The sequence below is a fragment of the Pundamilia nyererei genome, unplaced genomic scaffold (genome assembly GCF_000239375.1).
Source record: "Pundamilia nyererei isolate P.nyererei 1_Seehausen unplaced genomic scaffold, PunNye1.0 scaffold00316, whole genome shotgun sequence".
Taxonomy (NCBI): domain Eukaryota; kingdom Metazoa; phylum Chordata; class Actinopteri; order Cichliformes; family Cichlidae; genus Pundamilia; species Pundamilia nyererei.
In genome coordinates, this window is record NW_005187717.1 from 528,410 (window position 1) to 533,927 (window position 5,518).

A 5,518-nucleotide genomic window follows, 5' to 3' on the forward strand; every position below is an offset into this window, starting at 1 on the left:
TTATCTTATCTTATCTTATCTTATCTTATCTTATCTTATCTTATCTTATCTTATCTTATCTTATCTTATCTTATCTTATCTTATCTTATCTTATCTTATAAACATCTTTTTCACTTACTAACAACTGTGTGCCCTTAGACCGCCTTTGCAGATGTGCACAAATTTAAGGAAAGTGTGCATAAAGGGCTTCAAATGTCTTCTAAATAGTCCTCAGATGCTGGGTGGTGGTCTAAGCCCTCACAGGCTTTGTTGAGACTGGAGGTGGAAGTCTGGGTGCCTTTTCTCAGTATTTGTCAGTTTTCATCTTGTGTTCTGCCTGTTCGACTGAGGACATTTTCTAAACACAAGCTAAACCAAACAAAAGATGACAGCTTGACTACTAAATAGTGCCTTTACTGTTAGACTGCTTTCCTCTCCATCAACCTCAAACTTTTTCTCACCAGTGCAGAAGGAGTTACTCTACTCCTTCTCTAGCAATATATACTTCAGAAAATAGACATTTTTCCCTAATTAAATTCTATCTAAGACTTTCTCTAACCTCTAGCTGAATACACGGTCAGAATAAATTAAGACAATTTTATTAAATATATAAAAAAGCTGCTGTTCAGTCAAATGATTTAATAACTAAATATTAATTATTATTTTTATTCATAATAAATTGGTGTCATTCCCCATTAAATTACTAATATAAATATAAAATATAAATATATGCAGCACTTTTTTGGACATTGCAAAATCAGAACTGCAATATTATTGCAATATTATTACTAGTGTTGTTGTATGTTGTACTGTGTATGTGACGAATTTAATTAAATATCTCACTTTTATATAATTCGGCTAATTGTTTTGTCAAACACTATCACCGGCACTACATTTTGTATATGTCAGTTATTATGCAACACCAGATTTAATTAAAAAACTTTTAGGGCGATACAGAGATGGCTCATTAAACATATCTTGTTCGACCTCAGTGATATACAATGTAGGTTTGGTAGGTTTTTCCCCTAAATAATAAACACCTAGAAACGCCACTTTGAGTTTACTTGTCATTTCTGATACTTAGATTAGTTTGATGATATGAAACATATACGTGTGCCAAACATACAAAAAAATAGGAAATCAGGAAGGTGACAAACATCTATGTTTTCTGTAATATAGTTGCAGTGAATGAGAAGTAGATTTCTTCTCTATATATTCATATCCACCCGAAAAGCCAAAGGAAACTGTCACATTAGCTGTAAATGCTGTTGAATTGTGAATTAATTTATATGAGTAAAAAGAAAAAACAACAACAATGTATTTGCTCCTATCACGACACTAGCAGTGAGCTCCACTCTCCTCACACTTTTCCCGACTTTTCCAACTCAGATTCCATCCACATTTCATCTTGGACATGATGAGCCTTGTGGGTGTTTTCAATTTTACATCAAGTGAAGTGCTAACATAGTTGTGTGGATATCCCCGTCTCAATAAACATATTCACCAATGATTCCTCTCACTTGGGATGTGACTAACCAGTATCGGATCGCTGTTGAAAGTACTACAAAATGTTTTTTGTGAGGTTGTCTTGGGATGTATCATGCTTCCTTGTCTGGGGTTAGCTTCTGTTTCTGGGGACAAGGGTAGGGCATGCTCTCTTATCTTCTCGAGGTAAGCCAGGTTAGGCTTTTTGTGCAAGCTTTTCAGGTGGACTTTAAGGGTCATGGGATTTTTCTGCCTTTAGAAATGTCCCACATATTTGATCTTGTTCCACTACATGACACTTTTATCTGAAACATAGTCAATGGACTGGTTCTTATATAGCACTTTTCTACTCTGAGCACTCAAAGCGGTTATACAAAACTCGTTCATTTACCAAATCACACCCATTCACACAAGCACTTTTTCTAAGCTTCCAATCTAACATTCACACACACATTCATACTCCAATGGATGCATCGGAGAGCAACATGGGGTTACTATCTTGTCCAAGGATATTTAGCATGAGGACTGGGGCAGACTGGGAATAGTCACATTCAGTGTGGACAGATCGGCAACACAGACGACGTGACTTTCCATCTGCTGACATAAAGTAGCACAGCAAGAAAACAAACCAGAAACTGGACTTCATATTCACCCTAGATTAACATATGATCTCCCCACCCTCCCCTGCAAAAAAAAGACAAACGAACAAAAAACCCACACATTTTCTCTATAAATTCAGTTGACTTTAGTCAGTTTTGTGAATGCTCAATATAGTTTCAGTAAAAAAAACATTCTGTGAAGGCTAATTGTTTTTTTCAGTTATTCAAATGTTTTTTACTTCTAGTTTTAATTATTTTGTTCGTTTCGAACGATAATAACCTTGCCTGCAGTTTTTATGACGCTGTCTACCCATCACAGTCACAAACATCTTTATGTTTTTCATTAAGATGTTTGCTATGGTAAACAGGTAAATGGTAAAACAGACTATTACTCATTGCCTTGTTTACACATTCATGCATGTGCTAAAAACTCTGAACATATCAACTCAGGATTCAGTACCTACTCAAAGGATACTTCAATACGCATATCGGAGAAGCCGAAAAGAACTTTCAGCCATGTTTACAGTATTATTCTTTAAATAGGCCAGGGATGCCAAATTGTGTCGATATCTCACAACAGAGCAGCACTACTGTTAAAAACATTTAACATGAAGGATGTGTCTCTTATTCATTACTGGAGATTACATGATGCCCTTTGGCCCTATGGAACTCTAAAAATGTGTGATGTCCTTGTGTATGCTATGAATCCACCTATCAACAGAACAGCTAATGTAATTTCTCTTCAGTACTCTCGTTTCCAGAACCAACCTGGGAGTGGAAACCATGGCAACACAAGATTTTTTTGTACTGCAAATGCTGTTAGCTGACAGATCATGCTATTACCTGCTGCAGTAATGGGGAAAAAGTATGCTGGGTTTCTTCTCAAGTTACCACATTCAGTTAAAATCATTACAGTTCACCATACAGCATTGCAATACCATCTACTCTGTCAATCTTCTTTCATCTTCAAACCTGCCGTTGAATCGAAGCTTGGGTTTAAATAGACAGGGAAAGCCTGGATTTAAAGATCTAAACACAGAGGTTTCCTTCACTAAAGTCTTTGCACGGAGTAAAGGAGCCTTTAACTGATATTATTTAACTATAAACCAAGTTTACCCGTAGAAAAGATTTGGAGGGGAATGTTATGACAACAGCACTGCCAAGGGTGGAGAGGGAGCAACACTGGAAAAGCATATGGAAAGATGCAACACATAAGCAGGACCCAGTGACCATCACAGTGGCAGACATCTAAGAAAGAGTCTCACCTATGATGAAGAGTTGTACAGCACAGACCATGACATGAGCCACATATAGTGGATAAAGAAGCTAACTGCACTGTATGAACATCTGGCAGCACAAATGAAAAAGCTGCTAATGAAAGAGATGCAACCAGAAGCGCTAACCAAAGGCCCGGCAGTCCTAATCCCCAAAGATTCCCAGAAGGCTCCGATCCCATCCTACTATTAGCTCAATACATGAGTTGGGCCCATAAAGATATTTTCTTAAACAGCAGTGGAACGAAACACCACCTGAATTGACTACCAGAAGGCCTATTGATTAATGCCTCATGTAGGGATCCTGGAATGCCTAGAACTATACAAAATCAACAGGCTGTATGAGCCCTCAGCAGGAATTCAATACGGATGTGACGAAAAATACCCTGCTTGGATAATAAGCTGACCATTGACATCAAGATGAGAAAGCTTCTAAAGCAAGTTTTCACTTATTGATTAAACCACTGAATGAACTGCACTGTCACAAGAATATGCATGTATTCATTTGGTGCTTTGGAAAATGTATAAATGTTTTTTAGGTGATTCTAGTCGCCTGCTAAGTCTGTTTTACACTACTGGATTTGTAGCTAATAGAACACAGAATGCACATCATGAATATCAATTCAATTTAAAAAAATTATTTATGTTTGATCTACTGACAACCTAAAGCCATTGACTCGGTGCTATTCAATGTTTAAATGTATCCGTCGTAATGTTTCAGTGCTCTAATGTACAGGTCACCCTTAAATTTACAGCAGCACTAATAGTATACTCAGTGAAAAATAATTAACTTGAATTAAATGGTTTATTTTACAGATCTGTGTAATAAATCAAAATATCAACAATTTTCTGCAGCATTAATCTCTTATTTTCTTTGCAACAGTGTTGCAAATAAAATTAAACTGATTAAAAAATGATCAAAATACTAAATGTCATGGTTCAAGCCAATGAACTCAAATGGATGCTAAAGGAAATTTAGCTAAGAGGAATAAGGCCTCGGTCTGTGAATCGCCACCTTACTGCGGTGGAGCTTGTGTTCCCCTGTGAACCCAGGAACTATGTTGTCGGGGGGCTTTTGCTTTCCCCCCTTGTAGGGTCTCCCAAGGCAATTTGATCCTGGTTGAGGGGCCAGAAAACAAGCGATTCAATCTACCCCTATAAAAAAAAGGAAAAGTGAGGAACCAGAATAGGATTACAGAGGCCCTCCCTGGAGCTGGGCCTGGGAAGGGAGCTCAATGTAGAACACCCAGTGGGCCTTAGCCCACAGAGCCAGGCACAGTGCACAGCTCAGGCTCTGGAACCTTCTCCTAAAGAACCCAGCAAGGCCTCATGTGTTTTTGTTTCGCTTTCTCTCTCTCTCTCTCATCACTGCCTGGGCGGAGCTCACAACAGGCTCCCGGCTTTGGTGCACACACCTGCAACTAATCACTCACCTGTGGCTCATCACCCTTTCTCTTCTCGTCGCTGGACTATTGAGTAAAACACGTCAGTGTAAATCCCAGCTTCGTGACTTTCTGAGTTTCTTCGTGCTTTTCTGGTTGTGATCATCTCATCTCTTTGGACCTGTCCTGTAACCCCTGTATCTTGGAAATCTAAGCCTGAGTGTTTGGCAGTTTGGCATGTATAGGCAGTGAGAAGTGGAATTTCCCTGAGTGGAACGAGTGAGCAGGAAGTGGAGCGTGGGGAACAGTGATCGAGGTGCAAGTGAGAAGAACCTGTTTGTTTTCTCTGGACTGTCCCATGAATCCCTGCCCCCCCTGCCCCACTTTCATATATTGCACCTGGTGACTGTAAATAAAGAACTATTTAATGATAAACAGTTCAGTGTATTCACAGTCTGCGATTGCTCGATCTGCCTGCCCTGACACTATCAGCTGGCCAGTCAGCTGCCTCTTCTTCTCTCACTCTCCTCCCTCTCCTGTTGCTACTTCACTCATGAAACTGATCAATGATCAGCTGATCGTCTCTCTTGTTTGTTTATCTCCCACTTTGCGCCAGAAGGAGGAAATCAGCAGATGTTGCACTAAACAACAGCAGCACGTTCAAGCTTGATCAGCTGTTGTTAGAATGTGTTTAATATTAATTTCTAGTATCAGCTGATGTTTGCTGGAGCCACAGCTGTAAAGCTGCTGGTCATGATATCGGTGTGGAAACATGAAGGTGATACAAATCATACATATA